At 42.2% G+C, this 19,869-nt stretch overlaps 1 long non-coding RNA gene across 3 annotated transcripts in view; it reads right to left on the bottom strand.

Moving 5' to 3' along the window:
- The window catches only part of LOC105482519 (uncharacterized), a 39,729-nt gene extending 22,784 nt beyond the window's left edge, over window positions 1-16,945 (bottom strand). For 2 of the 3 annotated variants that reach the window (XR_011624001.1, XR_011623999.1), the window contains exon 1: window positions 14,229-16,945. This is a non-coding gene — a long non-coding RNA (uncharacterized lncRNA). The remainder of the gene's footprint in view (window positions 1-14,228) is intronic. The other variant, XR_011624000.1, reaches the window with a different exon arrangement.
- Window positions 16,946-19,869: the final 2,924 nt, after the last annotated feature.

The following is a 19,869-nucleotide window of genomic DNA, read 5'->3' as shown; positions in this document are numbered from 1 at the left end:
GCCTAAAGGAATAAGGGTAGATTTTTCTTAGAAGGTTGGAGGTTACTGGTTGCTGGCAGTGGTTCAGTAGCTGAAAGATGAAGGCCAATGTATCTGATTCCCTTGGCCTTTCATGATTCCAAGATGTTGCCGTAGCTTCAGGTGCCACATCTGCATTTGAGACAGGAGGAAAGGAAGAGCAGCATTGCCAGACATATTGGTCCTGTTTCATCAGGAAAACAAAAGGCTTATTCAGAGCCCTTCCTCGCTACCCCTCCCAGTAGGTAGTCATCCACTGAACATCAGTCTGAGGTCTCACATCATCACTTCCTGCTACACTGGAGCCTGGGAAAGTGAGGACTTCACTTTCCCAGTTTCTATAGTAGAAGCAGGAAAGAAAAAAAGCAATTAGGAATGGATGTTGGGCCCATCAGTCTATTTGTCTGCTACAAGAAGACGGATCAGTTATTTTTCATATCTCATTTGGAAGACAAGAGAAGTTTCAGTTGGACACAAGAAAAAAATTCTTAACCCTGAGGTCAGCCTACTATGGCAGACAGTGTAGACAGTGATGCCTCTATCTTTGAAGAGCTTCCAGTTGTGAAAGATCCGTTATGGGTTTTAGAAGATTTAGACATTCAGTTTCATAGATCCTAAAGACTGACCAGACGATTTCATTAGATCTATAATCATTTGATTCACTACTTCAAAGCGATATGTTCCTGACCTCTCAAAGCACTGTGAAATACCAAAAAATACAAGATGGCCGTGCCTCCATCCTTCAGCCCCTCTCCCCCTCTATCCACTTTGTTGGAAAACTTCCAAAGGCACTTTGGTTTAGTGGTTCTAAGCATAATGCTGTTTCTCTTATTCAAAATTGGTTTCAAGTATGTCATGAAAAAATAAAGTACTCGAAAAATGAGGTTTAAGTAAAACATCAGGAAATCAAGATTTGTTTAGTTTATTGAAATGCATTTGGAGAAAGCCAAACATTGATCAATTACTTGACTATGATGGGAGCATTTTACAGGAGAGTCACAAAACTTCCCTAGCCATAATATCATAAAAGGTTGTGTGTTCTGCTTTTTTTTTTAAGTAAATACCCTTGCAAATCACTTGGCAAACCTGTTGAGAGCCCATGGTTTCTTTCTGCTTCACCTCGGTTTTGGCTACACCAGGTTCCCTAATGGCAACAGCTAACCTTTTCCAGACAATCCTTCATGCCGCAGGGGAGGAAAGACAATGCCGCATTGTGAACTCACATGAGGTTTGCAAATGTGGTGCAATTTTGGTATACTAGTGGCCTGAACTTTACAAACCCACCAAAGAGTCCAGCCAGCCTGGACTTGTTAGCCAGAAAGCAAGAGAAAGACTTTTCTTCACCACATTTAAAGAAGATCTAAAAGAGACTTTCTTACCTTTTAGACTTTTTAGCAACTAGAATGAGAACTGAGATTGGTTTCACAATAGCCAAACAAATGATCTCTTTCATACATACTTTTTTTTTTTTTTTTTTGAGACGGAGTCTCGGGGTTTCACCCTGTTGGCCAGGCTAATCTCGAACTCCTGACCTCGTGATCCGCCCGCCTTGGCCTCCCAAAGTGCTGGGATTACAGGTGTGAGCCACCGTGCCCGGCCCTCACACATACTTATTTTTATTACATTCCCACAGTCGTTTAGGGAACTCTATTAGCATCTATTGCCTCTGTAGAGTTTTGATAAGTAAAAGCTCTTGTTTTCACCATGCACCAGGCTCTATGTGAAGTGCACCATAAGTGATCCCTAATTCATTTCATCCATTCAACAGATTTTTTTTTTTTTTTTTTTTTTTTAGGCAGCCTTTGTCACCCAGGCTGGAGTGTAGTGGTGTAATCATAGCTCACTGTAACTGTAAACTCTTGGGTTGAAGCGATCCTCCCATCTCAGCCTCCTGAGTAGCTGAAACTACAGGTACCTGCCACGAAGCCCGGCTATTTTTCTTTTAAATTTTTTAGAGATGGGCTCTTACCATGTTCCCTAGGCTGGTCTCAAACACCTGGCCTCAAGCAAGTCTTCTTCCTTGGCCTCCCAAAGTATTGGGATGACAGGTATGAGACACCACACCCAGTTCCATTCAACAGATTTTTATTGAGCATCTACTTATGAGCTGGTGTTCTGTGTTGAAAATACATGCTATTGCTAACCCTCACCATATTACAAGGGAGTTGTGATTAGCTACATTTAAAAAATTTTTTAAATGAAGCTCCAGGGAGAATAAACAACTTCTCCAGGGCACACAGCGAGTCTGTGGCAAAGCTGGGAGCTGACTGTCGGCTCTGTTCCACTCCATATTCCATGCGCCTTACCCGGTGTCTCACTGCTGGCTTCTTCCTGTCAACCGACTTTATCACAAAGGCCCAGCATTTTGAGACTACAATTCACGAACTTTTTTTTTTTTTTTGAGACAGAGTCTCACTCTATCGCCCAGGCTGGAGAGCAGAGCCTCGATCTCAGCTTACTGCAACCTCTGCCTCCCAGGTTCAAGTGATTGTCTTGTCTCAGCCTCCCAAGTAGCTGGGATTACAGGCACGCACCACCATGCCTGGCTAATTTTTTTGTTTGTTTGTTTTGGGTTTTTTTTTGTATTTTTAGTAGAGACAGGGTTTCACTGTGTTGGCCAGGTTGGTCTCAAACTCCTGATCTCAGGTGATCCGCCCGCCTCAGCCCCCCAAAGTGCTGGGATTACAGGCAAGAGCCACTACGCCAGGCCCATTTCACGAACATTTAAGGTTATTCTGCCAAAACAGGTGACACTCCTGGTACAAAAATTCAAAGGAGGACCTTGCCTTTCAGTGAGGCTGGTATAAAATTTCATTCACTCAGTCCCTCTCCTTCCTCAACTGCTCATCTTCAAAATATGACTTTAGAAGACTTTAGTTCTAGGGATAGCTAATCCATGCTTCTGTTAATCATCTCGGCGGACTAGCCTCAGGTTGGGAATTCAACACATCCTGGCAGGAATATCCTCACAGAAGGGAGGATAAACACCCATCTACAGTCAGGAGTCCCTGTATGTCTGATCTACCTGCCCACCATCAGGACAGCTTTCAGTGGTTTAGCTCTGTATAGTCCAAGTTCAGGGTTGTGAGAAACAAATGAGATAACACACGTCACAGCAGCTTGACAATTGGAAAGTAATATATTTGGGAGGTCGAAGGCGGGCGGATCATGAGGTCAGGAGATTGAGACCATCTTGGCTAACACGGTGAAACACCGTCTCTGCTAAAAATACGAAAACAAAATTAGCCAGGCGTGGTGGCAGTGCCTGTAGTCCCAGGTACTCAGAAGGCTGAGGCAGGAGAATGGCGTGAACCCGGGAGGCAGACCTTGCAGTGAGCCGTGATCACGCCACTGCACTCCAGCCTGGGCGACAGAGCGAGACTCTGACTCAAAAAAAAAAAAAAAAAAAAAAAAAAAAACCACGATGATCCTAGTTTGCAATGCAGAAGGGACTGAACATTCAAGGTGGAGTTGGAGAACCCTTCAGCTCAACTTTACAAAACTTTTCTTTTTTTTTTTCTAGAGTTAGGGTCTTGCTCGTCACCCAGGCTGGAGTGCAGTCGTGTGATCTCAGCTCACTGCAACCTCTGCCTCCCAAGTTTGAACAATTCTCCTGCCTCAGCCCCCCGAGTAGCTGGGATTACAGGAGCTCACCACCATGCCCGGCTAATTTTTGTATTTTTAGTAGAGATGGGGGTTTCACCATGTCGGCCAGGCTGGTCTCAAACTCCTGACCTCAGGTGATCCTCCTGCCTCAGCCTCCCAAAGTGCTGGCATTACAGGCGTGAGCCACTACACCTGGCCTTATAAAACTTTTAATAAAAGGTTATTCAATTATGAGTCTCCAAGGAAGGATAATGAAATGAAGCATCTTCTGTCACCGCCCCTTTCTCACTGGTATCTGGGGCATGAAATTCTGAAGAGCATTCATTCTTCTTGAACGTAAACACAACTGTGGTCAACAGTGGGCCCTCTCTATTCCACCAATCTTCTAAAAACGAAATATGATGATTTAGCAAAGAAAGATGTCTAGTGGAATATCCATCACAGCTTCTTCGTTTTTAGACATGGGATCTCACCCCATTGCCCAAGCTGGTCTCAAACTCCTGAGCTCAAGTGATCCTCCTCCCTCGACCTCCCAAGTAGCTGGGGCTACACACTTGACTCCATCACAGGTTCTGAAAGGAAGGTTTATAGTGTATCAGAGCCTCATGAAGGCAGGCAGCTACTTCCCTTGTGGTTGGTGAACCTCAAATTGCCTCTGTATGGCCATAAGCAAAAATCACAGAGATGGATTTTGATGTGTCTAAAGAGGCAGGCACAGCTGGGCACAGTAGCTCAAGCATATAGTCCCAGCACTTTGGGAGGCCAAGGCAGGCAGATCACTTGGGCTCAGGAGTTCGAGACCAGCCTGGCCAACATGGTGAAGCTCCATCTCTACACACAAAAAAATACAACGAGCCAGGTGTGGTGGCATGTACGTATAGTCCCAGCTACTTTAGAGGCTGAGGTAGGAGGATTTTTTGAGCTCGAGAGGTCAAGGCTGCAGTGAGTTGAGATCACACCACTGCACTCCAGGCTGGGCAACTGAGCAAGATCTTGTCTCAAAAATAAATAAAGACACAGGTACAAAGGAAAGGAAATGAGGAATACTTCTGTTGGTCTAAAGCCCTCTGTAAAAAAGGGTGGTGCGTCTCCCATGTACTGAATCCCAGGGGCAAGGCTCATCACTGGAAGCCCATATTCTGCCTCCTCAAATAACTTCTCCAAAGCCCTGGTCTCCTTTCCTCCTTTCCCTCACCAGCCTACTGCCCGTTTCCAACCAGCTCCTTTGTTTCCAGGTTTTACACTGCCATCTCTAACTTTGTAACTCCTACTTGGAGAGATAAGCCCTTTGTCAAAAGCCGCATAGTGTCTTCCAAAGACTGGTTTACAAAGACGGAGCTGGGTAATGCAAAAAAAAAAAAAAAAAAAAAAAAAGGACTCCCTGCCAGGAGGGGTGTCAAGGCTTCAGTCCCACCTCTGCCTCTTGCATGTTACAGCATCTTGGGCAAAGCCTTTCACTTCCCTGAGCCACCGTTTCCACATCTGGAAAACTGGTAACAATCTCTGCTTTTGTGTTCCGTATAATCAAGTGAGATGTGGCTAGAAATGCTTGGAAATACTCTCTGTAAATCTGAAAGGTTCTGTTTCCCCCTTAATTATCCTATGACACATATAGTCATTCAGTAAATGATTATTGAGTACCGCTGATGGGCCACACTGGGCTGAGCCCTGGGGATACAGCAATAAATATGGCATGTTCCCTGACCTCAGGGAGCTCACCTGGGGGTGGGGGACAGCAGTGTCATGGGCAATTAAAATAAACTCAGCTAAATCTCATCAGTGAACCCAGGAGTGGTGCCCAGCTTGGACCAAAGGGTTTTGCAGGGAGAGGGCTAACAACACAACATTCTCTGGTCAGAGAATAGGAGAATTTGCCAAGAAGAGAAGGTGGTAAAGGTCATTCTAATCAGAAAAGTAGCATGGACTGGTGGGCGCGGTGGCTCACGCCTGTAATCCCAGCACTTTGGGAGGCTGAGACGGGCAGATCACCTGAAGTCAGGAGTTTGAGACCAGCCTGGCCAACATGGTGAAACCTCGTCTCTATTGAAAAAAAATAAATAAAATAAAATAAAATAAAATAAAATAAAATAAAAACATTAACCAGGCATGGTGGCAGGCGCCTGTAATCCCAGCTACTTGGGAGACTGAGGCACAAGAATCACTTGAACCCAGGAGATGGGGGTTGCAGTGAGCCTAGATTGCACCACTTCACTCCAGCCTAGGTAACAGAGAGAGACTCTGACAGAAAGAAAGAAAGAAAGAAAGAAAAGAAAGAAAGAAAGAAAGAAAGAAAGAAAGAAAGAAAGAAAGAAAGAAAGAAAGAAAGAAAGAAAGTAAGAAAGAAAGAAAGAAAGAAAGAAAGAAAGAAAGAAAGAAAGAAAGAAAGAAAGAAAGAAAGAAAGAAAGAAAGAAAAAGAAAGAAAAGCAGCATGTACAAAGGCAGGAAAAAATGGGAGTATGGGAAGTTTAAAGTATGGCAAGTATTTATTTCATTCTAGTGCGGCATAAGCTAAGGAGGCCAGGGAGGTGTGACACTGGAGAGTCAGGCGGGAGGCACATGTTGGGTGCCATGCTGTGTGCTCGTGATTTGTATATAGTGCAAGGGGTACCAGGTATTGTTCTAGTACATTCCATGTATTAACTCCCTTAATTCTCCCAGCAGCCCCATGAAGTGTGTCCTATTATTGCTGCTGACAGAAGAGGAAATGGAAGCGCAGAGAAGTCCAGTAACTTACCCAAGGTCACACAGCTAGAAAGTTTGCCAAGGAGTTGGGTTTTGCCCTAAAACTATTGAGAAGCAACTAAAAGATGTTAAGCAAGTTTAGAGAAGCCTGATCAGACTGACTTCTTCTTCTTCTGGTGCTCTCTGTTTCTAGGCTTTTAGATAATTTCTTGGCAGCCTGCATTAACTAATAAAGTATATGTCACTTTCTCATGTGGAAATTTATATTGTTTGTTTAAATACTTAGTGATTATCTCCTGGGCTTATCAGTGAAGCAATCCAGTAATTGAAGTCTTCGGGAATGGGGTAGATTATAAATGGAAATTTGTACTTAATGGTTGATTATATTTAATGATCAATTAGCTTGGCTAATTTTGCTTTCCTCTTTTCTGTAATAACCTTTTGTCAGGGATAAATAGAACAATCAGTGGATTTGAAAAATACAAAAGCCTATAAATAAGACGCAATATATACCAAAAAGCCTTAAACTATTCAGACTCTTTTTTAGTTCACTTTAGTTCCAGGAATTAAAATAAACTCACCTTAAGTAAATAATCAGGTACACTAAGTTACCCATTCAAGAAGAATGTTATTTAGGTAACAGACATGAATTCCTCCTGATGCTTGGATACCATATAACCTTTCTAAACAAATCAATTCTGGTTTATCACCATCAGCCAGCACTGGTGGGAAGCTCAATCTTTTTTTTTTTTTTTTTTTTTTTTTAGTTTTAGTTTTCCTCTTTTATCCATCCTTTGGAATTGTGGAGAATCCTTGGGCATGTACAATACTGGAATTTAGGAGAGGTGGTTCCTAGTTTCCCTAATGAGGCTTCCACGCATATGGTGATGGGCAACACCACTACTGATGACGTCATGACCCTTAGGTAGAAGTCAGCCACAAAGGCTGGGTGCTAGAGCTCATGCCTGTAATCCCAGAAATTTGGGAGGCTGAAATGGGAGGATAGCTTGAGGCCAGAAGTTTGAGACCAGCCTGGGCAACAAAAATATTAAAAATTAGCCAGGTGTGGTGGTGCATGCCTGTAGTTCCAGCTACTGAAGAAGCTGAGGGAAGAGGCTGGCTTGTGCCCAGGAGTTCGAGACGGTAGTGGGCTGTGATGGCACCACTGCACTCCTGCCTGGGCAAGAGAGAGACCCTGTCTATTAAAAAAAAAGAAGAAGAAAGAGAGAGAGAGAGAAAGAGAAAGAAAGGAGAGGAGAGGAGAGGGGAGGGGAGGGGAGGGGAGGGGAGGGGAAGGGAGGGGAGGGGAGGGGAGGGGAGGGGAGGGGAGGGGATCAACCACAGGGACGCAGGGTAGTTCCCACCATCTCCACAGTTGCTCTTCCAGGGTTCTGCTAGCTTCAGGATGCCACCACCAGCCTTTTAGGAATCCAGCCTTCTTTGCGGTCTTGAAATACTGTGCCCTTTACTTCTAGAAGTTCAAAGCCCCCAGCCCTTTCCTGTCTAGGTAGGACTCCCCAGTATATTGGACTTCCAGTGGACTCACCTTCTTGAGCACACTTTTGAAAACAAGGAACTGTTAACTTGCCCCTAGGACTAAGAGAAACCCAGATTGCTGCAACCCAAAGCCCCACCACATGGGCTCTAGGGAAGGAAAGAAAGACTTCCGTTGTTTTACAGTGAACCTACAGCCTAGAAAGCAGGCACAGTTTATTCTCAATGTATTCTGCTGCATTCAATTTTTAATATATCTTTTGATTACATTCATGATAAATCTAGAAAAACCTTAAATATCCTATTGAGAAGATATACACTGGAATAATATACAGCAACTAAAGAGCTCAATTAAAAAAAAAATTTAGTGATTTGAAAACAGGATCTTGATATTCTCATGTTTTAAAAGTAGGTTGCAAAGCAGGGTATGCAATTTAAGACTAATCTCGGAATTTATTTACACATACACACAATATTGTGTCATAGACAATCAGTGCTTGTCTCAAGAGTTGGGGGACTATGATTGAGGTTTATTTTCCTTTTTAGGCCTCCGTACACTTTTCCAATTTTCCTGATTTCTTCATATACTTGAATTACTTTTGTAATAATACTCCCTGGCACAGTAAGTACAATGGTGCTTGTGTGTGTGTGCACGTGTGCGTGTGTGTGTGTGGCACTGGTCCTTTTCTTGGAGTAGTTACCTCATGTAAATGAAGTACTGACCTGTCTCAACAGACTTTGGATGGGAATAAGAAATTAACTTGAAAAGAGAATAAAATAACAATGTGGAAAGAAAAATACAAAATACAGAAGGTATAAGACAAAAACTTAAATATTTATCAGGATAACAGTACTGTAGTATTTTTTAAATACTTTTTGTTTCTCCTTTAGAGATATAATCAATGATACAAATATGTATTTTGTTTTGGCCAAAATTAGCTCTTGAGCAATGTGTAATTTTCAGTAATAGGCTTAATGTTTGGATATCTGTGTTGAATCGTGGGTCTTTTTTTTTTTTTTCTGAGAAAGAGTCTCACTGTGTCACCCCAGCTGGAGTGCAGTGGCGTGATCTCGGCTCACTGCAACTTCTGCCTCCCGGGTTCAAGCAATCCTCCCTGCTCAGCCTCCTGAGTAGCTGGGATTACAGGCACACGCCACCACACCCAGCTAATTTTTTGGTTTTTTTTTTTTTTTTTTTTTTTTTTTTTTTTTGAGACGGAGTCTCGCTCTGTCGCCCAGACTGGAGTGCAGTGGCGCGATCTCGGCTCACTGCAAGCTCCGCCTCCCGGGTTCACGCCGTTCTCCTGCCTCAGCCTCCGGAGTAGCTGGGACTACAGGCGCCCGCCACCACGCCCGGCTAATTTCTTTTTGTATTTTTAGTAGAGACGGGGTTTCACCGTGTTAGCCAGGATGGTCTCGATCTCCTATCCTCGTGATCCGCCCGCCTCGGCCTCCCAAAGTGCTGGGATTACAGGCTTGAGCCACCGCGCCCGGCCGTTTTTTGGTATTTTTTAATAGAGACGGGGTTTCGCCATGTTGGCCAGGCTGGTCTTGAACTCCCGACCTCAGGTAGTCCGCCCACCTTGGCCTTCCAAACTTCTGGGATTACAGTCCTGAGCCACTGAGCCCCGCCTGAATGGTGGATCTTTTACTAATTTGCTGTGTGACTGAGAACAAATTGATAACCTCTCTGGATTACTTTACTCAAGTAATCTTTACTCAAAGATTACTTTGTCTATCTTTCATTTTTACTTTGTTATTTAACAAATGCTTCCATAGCACCACTATGTGCCAGACACTCTTCTAGGTGTTTTGTAGATATTAATTAAGTTAATCCTCAGTACTACCCTATGGGAAAGGTATCATTCATTATCCTTACTTTATATGTATAAGAAAACTGAGAAACAAAGAAGGGTCAAAAAATCGTCCAAGGTCACACAGATACTAAGCAACAAAATCAGGATTAGAATATTGACTGTCTGGCTTCAGATTCCATCATATTGACCTCTGTATTATGTTATGCTGGACTAAATGACATTTACACGTCAATAATTTATTGTGTGTAAAACACCTGGACAGTCCCAGCCATACTACTTCCCTGTACTTCCAAAATCTCTTTAACTTTTTGTCCCCTGAATTTTCATTTGGAAATCTAATTGAGAAAATTATCAAATGTAGTCACTCATTGGGCCCCACAATTAGTTGAAAGCTAGGGATATTTGCAGACCTTGAAAAACGTGAACTTTAATGGGAGGTCCATTAGGATCAGCAAATTTGGACATAGAAAGAGAGAGTAGTCTGCTAGGATCTATGAGATGACCCTAATTGACGGAGAGCCAACTGAGCTCTGGGGTGATGGCACCTTCTGTTGAGATGATGATGATGATGATGATGATTATAATGACACTAACACATAACAAGTACCAATCAGGTGCTAGAAACTGTGATATATATAGATATAGATATACTTGTTATGTATTAGTGTGCTGTATATATACATATATATACACACACACATACAAACACACAAAATAGTGCACTTTTCCAAAACTTGGCCATATATTCATATATATATATATGTGTGTATGTGTGTGTGTGTCATCTAATACTCACAACAACCTTCTGAAGAAGTGAAGCTTAAAATTTGATTCCATGACTTGCCTGGATAATGTTACTAGTTAAGTTGCAAAACTGAGACTACAATTCAGGTTTGTCTTACTACAGAGCCTAAACTCTTAACCAGTCTGTCATATCCAATTACTACTTAATAAAAATAGGCAAATTGGTAGAATTCCAGCTAAGGTTAGACCCATTGTTATCTATCCAATGAAAACTTTAGGCATGGTGAACTGAATAAAGAAAAATGGCCTGAGAGAGGAGCCACCTGGAAGGTGACTGCCTTGTGTAAGTGGACCAAAACCTAGGGAAGAAGGCTTTGGAAACGTCTGCACCCTGGGGGCCAAGGACCAAGGGCATAAGGTCTTGTAATGGTCCTGAATGGAAGTGCCATGGACCATGGCTAATGACAGGAAGTTGCAGTCTATGAAACTTAGCAGATTTTGGAAGCATAGCCAATGTCCCCATTCTTCAGAGCTAAACAAACTCAAATCTTAGAGAAGCTTGGTATAGGGTTCAGTTAAAAGATGAATGAGTAGGGCAAGGTGAGGAGGCTCACGCCTGTAATCCCAACACTTTGAGAGGCCGAGGCGGGCAGATCACGAAGTCAAGAGATCGAGACCATCCTGGCCAACATGGTGAAACTCTGTCGCTACTAAAAATACAAAAACTAGCTGGGCGTGGTGGTTTGTGCCTGTAGTCTCAAGTACTCGGGAGGCTGAGGCAGGAGGATCGCCTGAACCCAGAAGGCAGAGGTTGCAGTGGGCCGAGATTGCGCCGTTGCACTCCAGCCTGGCGGCAGAGCGAGACTCTATCTCCAAAAAAAAAAAAAAAAAAAGATGAATGAGTAAATCTCATTCACATGACTGGATCCAAGAGATGAATTACTGAAGCGGTCTTGAGAGGACAATTCTCAACTCATTTATGTTTTAATTAAGACCAAGAGAAACTAATCCCTTTAAGAGTTCTTGTGATTATTTAAATCCCTCATCTTTGCATCCATGAAATTGAGTGCAGGAGAATGACTTGAAAAATGAAGAGATTTGTTCCTTTGTTTCTGAGAAGAAAAGGTAGGAGTAGGGAGAAAGTGGAAAAGAGAAAGCTAAGTGGGAAGAGTTGGGGAGGAAAGAAAAGAGGCAGAGAAGAATCCAAGTAGAAGGAAAGCTGGTGATTAGTCAAGAGGCCAATGGGTTACTTCTCATGCACCTGCAGGAGAGAGAAAGGAAAGGTGGTCCAAAAACAAAAATAGACTCTGGGAATTACTTTTGTATGCCTGACACCTCCTCCATCCCAAAATTGATGGTGACTTACCAGTGGTCCCTGGGCATGGTGGGTGAAGGCTGAGATGGGGGACACATAGCAACTGAAGATGGGGAAGGCCCACTTACATCTACCATAGTGGTTTCCCTTTGTCATAAATGAGGACTTGTGACAAATCCTCAAATTTACCTTCCAAGTTAAAATATAGAATCATGAGAGTTTACATCCAGCTATTCATTATGTTAAAGAGATAGTTTATGTCATATAAAATACAACAGTGCATTTTTCCAAAATCAGGTCATCAACATGCACATAGAAATCTTACGTAAAGGTAAGCACTGTAAACAAATGTTGAATTATAGTGAAACACTTCAGCAGGCACATCCTGAGGAGTGAAGTGTACTGATGTCTGCAACTTACTTATAAGTGCATCAAAACAATAAGATGGAGTGATGGGTGAATAGAGGGATGGGTAGTTTGATAGATATGTGACAAAACAAGCACAGTACACTGTTATTCATAGAGTCGAGGTGGTTTGTGTATGGGTGCTCACAATTTTTTAGCTTTTTTGTATGTTCACAAAAATGTATAATAAAATGTTGGGAAAAAATCTTACCAGAGAGAAGAGGTTCTTTTAAAAGACGGCACCCAGACACAACATAACCAATCTTTTTTGATTACGCCATTAAAAATAAAAAGCCTCACTGAATACAGAGTGCTTTCTTTTATCTTAACCTATTTCTTTTGTCTTGCCTGCCTTTTTCTCTTTGGCAGACTAGTGTAACACAAATATTGGTACTTGGTAAAGGCGTGTTTTAGTACTACGCTTAAAACTTAGGAGAAAATATACTATGCTATTGTTCTTGCGGAATATGTTAATGAGAGAAATCCAACTGTGACTGTCAACTAGGAATATCCCATTTGGTTATATGTAAAAATGCATTTTTTCACTATAGCATTTGTTAACTAGTTAATAAATAGCCAAGAAATGTTAATATATTATCTATGAAGAATTTTAGTTTAGTTTAGATTTTTGTTCCCTGCTAGCAATGAGGTAAAATAGAAAATACACTAATATCCAGAAGTGACTGCAATTGTTAGGTGGCACTGTTACTCATTCTATCTTAAAGCATAACACATTTGTGTGGACTCTATGCATGCGTTCCTGTGTGTTTAAATTTTAAATCACTCTTTGTAACTGCAGCTGATGTTCTCGAGCAATTGAGAGTTTTCAGAAGTCAAGAGGAGGAGATAATTTTTTGCCTATGTTTCTCATTCCCACCAAAAACAAAACAAAACAAAACAAAAAACCTTGCAAAATACTGTTAACCCATGATTGCCTAAGATTTCACCTAAATTAACTCATGCTGATATACTTTCATAGTTGATTCTTTATTTTCAAATTACCTGCGAATGTAAAGTGATTCTATGTCTTTTTCACCTATGTTATGCTTATCCAGAGCATTATAAGTAAGATATATCCATAAATAGCAAAAACATTGCCAGTAGTGGATTGAAACTTACCTGATGAATGTGTTTTAAAGTGTTATGTTTATTTATGTTCAATTACTTAAATAAAGTTGAAAAGAAAAATTGATTTCAAAGAAACAATGGAGTTAGGATTTTTAAAGTTAGCAGCTCTATATAATGGATCTTATCTTTTTTATGGCAAAACAAGCGGATTTCAATATCAGGCACTAACATGCAATAGTAAACTCTTGCTTGTATGTTATGTAAAAGACTAATAGTCTGGCACTTGCATTCCTAAAGAAACAAGACATTTTCCAAGACTATAAACTATAAATACCTGAATGATCAAACAATGAGCTTCAAATTACCCATTTTTATCAAGTGAATATAATTAGTTTCTAATGAGACCCAAGAAAGTGACAAAAGTCTGATCTGAAAGTATTCTTAGATGATCTTAGGATTCCTGTATCAAACATCAGACATGTAAACCGATCTGCTCAAACAATGATGACTCTGTTCAAACTTCAACTACTGAACAGCTTTAAAATGCTAGAAATTAAAAACCTTTGCCGAATATCCAGACTATGTTTTAATAATAATAATAAAAACACATTAGCACGTAGGCAGTGTGGGCTTTTGAAAAGTCCTTTGTCACTAAGTCACTCTTTCTTGAAAGATAAGAATAATGGGTTCAGTATTAGAAATGTGAGCTATCTAAAGAAAACAATATAGCAACACACTTGATATCTACTGAATTGCTTGCTATTTTTAAACAAATTATTCCCTAAGTAAAACTGTTTTCCCCTTCTTTTTGAAAAGCATTAAAACCTTGAGTGTATTTAGTTAGATAAAGGGAACAAAAACTATATTTAAATCACTTTTAAAAATACCATGTTTTCATTTGTACTTAGAAAAACACAAGGGGAAAAAGTTGTGAGTTATCTCAAGGGTAGTGAGAATAACAATAAGCATAAAGTAACAATAAGCAGAAAGAAAAGATAACATAAAAAAGCATGTTCTTGCTGAAAGCCCACAATGAAAAACATATTCAATTATACAAATGATGAGAAACACAACTTACCTGCTCTGACAACGGTATTTGTTGGGTCACAGGATAAGGGAAGGGGTAAAGCTGTGATAATGGATTGAGGAACGTATCAGAGTTAAGGATCTCATGCAAAAACCCCAGAACGTTAGAAAGGTGTGTTTCAAACCTACCTTCCTCCCAGATGGTTGTCGTACCTCCGAAGCCCTACCTTAGATAACCACACTTAAATCACTTGACTAGCAGAAACCCACATACTACCTTCATACTATTGAAAGTAAAATTCCAGAAGCCATTGTGCCTATTAATGATTACAGTCTGTTCTCCAGGGAGGATTTATGATCCATGCCACCTTCTCAGGATGGCACAATTACCCTGAGATGAACCGTGCAGCCTGTCCCAAAAAGTTCTCTTTAGTACAGACTTTTACTCCAGAGTGAGCAGGCATAAACATAGCCAAAGTTGTACCGAAGCTTCATTTAATCACTGAATTGAACATGCAAGCTTTTAATAAAAGCTGTATAGAGTTATTACTGATTGTCTCTCCCGAGCTTCTTTGCAATCTGAGAGGCTTCTGACACATCACACCAGGACTAAAGTTCCCGGAAAGGATTTCTAACCTGAAAGAGACAGACAGGCGTTTCAAGGAAGAAACAAACACGTATGCTACATCTCGGCTGCATTTTAAAACTACTCTCCCAGAACAGCATCCTACCTCCCTTTTAGTAAACACATGCTTGTAGACATTAAAGTAAAGTGGGTATATAAATTAACAAATCAATGCTCTTCTGTATCAAAAAACAGTCATCCATGACAGGCTCTCCATTTCCCCAAACACGTTTGGGGTAGAGGCATTGGAAAAAAGCAAAAATGTGAACCAAAGGAAAGAAATATGGTAACCTAGGAGAATATTCTTTGCCAGGCTTTCACAGTTAAGGTAGCAGGATGTGCGTGCACACACACACACACGCGCACACACACACACACACGATGCCACTTTTGTTCCAGCGCGAGATAGCTTCACGGGTGCCGGGCATGGTGACATACAATGGATATCAAAACCACACAGTCAGTCTTAGCAAATTAGGTAAATTAGAGATCATTTGATGGTATTCTATTGTTGCTATTGTAATCACAGTAATTTTCCCTGGTAATGGTGCTTCGTGATGAAGTGCTGTTCTCATAGGATAATTGTGAAAGATACCGAAAGATGCAGGGATGCAGCATCTGGTTTTAAAAGCTCTTCAGATTCAAATTGGCATTTTACTTTATCTTGAAAATTTATTAGAGATTCAGATCATGCCGGTTTAAATGGAAAGGTGAAAGCAGGGTAATTTCAATCTATGAATTATTCAATCTCAGCCTGGCGAAATTGCCATCCATGAACTGATGCTCTGACAGTCCCTTCGCAGACCCTCCATTACGCTTGTCATTTTTATTTCTTTATCTACGATCTCTTCCTCAGTTACCGAGCTTGTCCCTTAGGGCTCAGCTTCACAAACCAAGTATTTCAAATTGGCAATAACCTAAATGTGCCGCTGTTTCGAATCGCTGTCTCCACAGGCTGTCTTTTTTTTGCTTTTTCCAAATCATTAAAAACCACGTCCATGATGATGTTTGCTAGGCTCTTCGATTAGATGAATTAAAACACGCATACACACACACACACACACACACACACACACACACACACAGAGAGAGAGAGAGAGAGAGAGAGGAGGGCATCACTGCGAAGAAGAGTTATGTTCCGCTAACATCACAAGAGAAGAGAAAGTGATGCTTTCTGCTTCCTTCTTTGTTGTCAGCGTGACCCATCCTAGCTGCATAGCATCACGCAGAAAGAAGCCAGAGCTAAAGGCGGCTTGCCTGGCACCCTGATTTCCAGCCAGAGTTGATGAGGACTGCATGGCAGGCAGGCTAATCCAGACAACTGTATACTTAGCGAGCACGATTATTTAGGAAAATCAGAAAAAGCCATTGGATGACCGAAATTAGACTGTCATTCTCCCGGGCTCCACCTGCACACAGACTGCAGTCGCAAGGATTCTCCACTTGATGGCTGGTTGTGTCACTGCTAGTCGACAGCTGTCCCGCATCCAGAGAGGACTGGGAAAGATTTAGATCAGGGAGTCTGGTTTCTCCTTTAAACCGTGCTCTAACTGAGGAGTGGGGATCTGCGCCAGCCCCGTGACCAGCCTTAAACGTGAGCTGGGGAGTCACACAGCATCAGTGCGGTGAGTCGCTCGCACAGGCCCCAGCCAGACAAACCATGGCAAGCATCCTCTCCTTTGTCCTAGCCTTTATTCCTGCAGGTAGAGCAGCGTGGCATAAGAAGCCCCCAAACTATTCACACACATGGTGGGAAACCAGCCGTGCTCCATCAGAAGCAGTTTGGTTACAAGTCTCCGAGCAGTACCTGCTCAGCTGAAAATTCGCGCTGCCAAGTTAGAAGCCATCGTGTACATTCAGGCTGCATCTCTGCTCCTGGCTAAACAAAGGTAAATACTCCTCATGCAAGACACGCTAAGTAGTAGCAGGAGAAGAAAACTTTAAAACTCTGTTGCTTTGTGCCTAGTTGTCTGCCTCTGCTTTGCTGCATTGCGACTGGGAAACTGCAGGAGCTGGAGCTGGCAGTTGCGATAATGCAGAAAGCAGCAGCTCTGACACAGCAGTCAGCTGACTTGCGGGGTGTTATCATTCAATGTCCTCTGCAGAATCAGACCAGTTTCTAAGGTGGCACCAGACAGATGACCTTCAGTGGAAAGAGAGGCTTAAAGAGTGCAGTCTTTCTCCATCCACACCTGGCAGGGACATCTTACGTTGCTTTTCTCTCAGACAGAGTTTTTAACTCACAGCCTTTAGGACTTAACTGTTTCTGTCCTGCTTGCTAAGATGGCAGGTAATTCTTAGGGTGACCACCCCCACGCGAGCACAGGTTAAAGCCATCACTGTCCCTCTCGCTTTGGCTGGTTTCAACGTTGCGAGAATGATTGTGGGAGAATTCCTGCCCACATTTTGGTTTGAAAAGCACACTTCTTTTTTAACAGGTAGAAATGGCCTTAAGCTACTTGTATGCTGTAATGAACTAGTCAATTGTACCTAACGGAATGGCAAGAGCAATAGGGAAAACTGGAAGGTAAATTAGTTCAGCACTAGGCTTAAATCATGGTCCGGTTGCTGTAAGGCAGTGTGCACGCTCTATCGTGAAACGCAGGTTGTACAACCCAATTAATCTGACAATGGAGCAAAAGTCTTGTATGGTATTACCCCAGTGGTCTGAGGAATTGCTAAAATAAGAAGGCAGTCATTACCAGGCATTTGTTTAATGACTGTAATCATACCGAATTAATTTAACTTGCTGCAATGTTTAACAGAAAGTCAATTACATATTTGTGCTAAAAGAATAACAATACTAGTATTTGCATAGCACCTTCCTCTGAGGAGACATCTTCTGAAGATTACCTCATAGCCTCAACATTTACAGAGCACTCAGAATGTGCTAAGTGCTCTGCAGAACCATCCCTGACCAGCCTCTCTGAGGACAGGTGCTTATGTTTCTAAGCGAGAATGATACAAAACATCTTGTATGAAAGCATACAAGGAACGCCACCCTGACCTGTGCTACTCGCTTTTTGAGGAATTTCCATGATTTTTCCCACTTCTGCCATATAAATTGTATTTTTCTGTTTGTATCTCATTTGGTTCTTTTGATATGAATGAACAATGTGAACTTTTGACATGAAAAAGTTTCTAGACAGCAGAGAGTTCAAAACTAGAAGAAAGAGCATCATCCCTATAATGATAGCATTACAAAGAGCATTAAGTGATTTTAAAATAAGGGACCAACTCCACTTTTAGGGTGAGCTGCAGACCCATGCTCAGAAGTGCCAAATACAGGCTTCTATTCTTGCACCTTTTCCAATGCTCATTAGGAGAATCCAATAGTCTCATAAACTTACCTTGCTCACCCCTTTCTAAACCTGCTATGAGGAGATGAGCCCCAAATGATACAAATCACCAGTAAATTTTATTGTAACTCCTTAGAGACACTTCTATTTTTGAAGAAACTAAAGCTTCTGGAAAAGGTGTGGCCATCTAACTGTGAAATTTCAATTATCAATTCTCAAGGTAGGAAATCATTTCTGAGGGGTGAGGAGCTTTTCTAGGGAGGTCACTTCTGCTTCATCATCTGGCAGGTTCAATGCCTATTCTCCCAATGCTAATAGGGAGCATTCGGCCTGGAAGCCCCTATAGCCAATTTGTGCCATGAACGTTGGTGATCAGTCTGGGTCCTTGGGGCAGGAGAGACTCTGACAGCGTCTCACCCTCCTAGAAGGCATCCCATTTTTGCTCGAGAGTTTTTTAAGGTCCTTGCTCACCAAGAAGTAGCTCAAGCTTTGCTACTTTTTGAAAACTCTCCCAGGTGCCATATTCTACCATATACCCAAAATAAAGAATCACTGATGAGGCTGGGCATGGTGGCTCACACCTGTAATCCCAGCACTTTGGGAGGCTGAGGCAGGTAGATCACGAGGTCAGGAGATTGAGACCATCCTGGCTAACACAGTGAAACCCCGTCTCTACTAAAAACAGAAAAAATTAGCCAGGCGTGGTGATGGGCGCCTGTAGTCCCAGCTACTCAGGAGGCTGAGGCGGGAGAATGGCATGAACCCAGGAGGTGGAGCTTGCAGTGAGCCGAGATCACGCCACTGCACTCCAACCTGGGTGACAGAGTGAGACTCCGTCTCAAAAAAAGAAAGAAAAGAACTACTGATGAAATAATGCCACGTGTTATTTTTTTGCACCTGTGAATTTGTGCTTGGAAGTTCAAATACACTGTATGTTATAGCATGAGGATGAAGAAACGAAAATGAGCCCTTAAATTTATCTATTCTTATCTTTACCATTAAAATTCTTTACTAATCAATGGTCCAGCATGGTGGCTCACACCTGTCATCCCAGCACTTTGTGAGGCCAAGTTTGGTGGATCACCTGAGGTCAGGAGTTCAAGACCAGCCTGGCTAACATGGTGAAACCTCTTCTCCACCAAAAATACAAAAATTAGCCAGGCCTGGTGGCAGGCGCCTGTAATCCCAACTACCTAGGAGACTGAGGCAGGAGAATCGCTTGATCCAGGGAGGTAGAGGTTGCCGTGAGCCGAGATCACGCCATTACACTTCAGCCTGGGTGACAAGAGTGAAACTCTGTCTCAAAAAATAATAAAATAAAATTCTGTACTAATCAATAAAAAGAAAATAATTTTAATAGAGAAAACCCATGTAGCTCTGATCGACCCATATGTGGGGACAGTCTAGCCACATGTAGTAGGTACACCCTCCCACAGCCCCTTCTTGTCTTACAGCACTCACTGCCCGCCTGTGTCATAACGTTTTGTTCACCTCGTGTCCTCCTCTGTGAATCTGGGAACTCTTTGAGGATAGGGGCATGACACATTTATCTCACTGGCCCCAGTGCCTTTAGCCTGCCTGGCAAATGGCAGGTCTCCACAGTATTCATTACAGGAATGAGGTGATGTAAAGTCATCTTCCTGCCGGGCGCGGTGTCTCATGCCTGTAATCCCAGCACTTTGGGAGGCCAAGGCAGGCAGATCACCTGAGGTCGGGAGTGTGAGACCAGCCTGACCAACATGGAGAAAACCTGTCTCTACTAAAGTCAT

Source organism: Macaca nemestrina, chromosome 5 (assembly GCF_043159975.1).
Source record: "Macaca nemestrina isolate mMacNem1 chromosome 5, mMacNem.hap1, whole genome shotgun sequence".
Classification (NCBI taxonomy): Eukaryota; Metazoa; Chordata; class Mammalia; order Primates; family Cercopithecidae; genus Macaca; species Macaca nemestrina.
The sequence above is the reverse complement of the archived record's forward strand: the minus strand, read 5'-3'. Positions and strand labels throughout refer to the sequence as shown.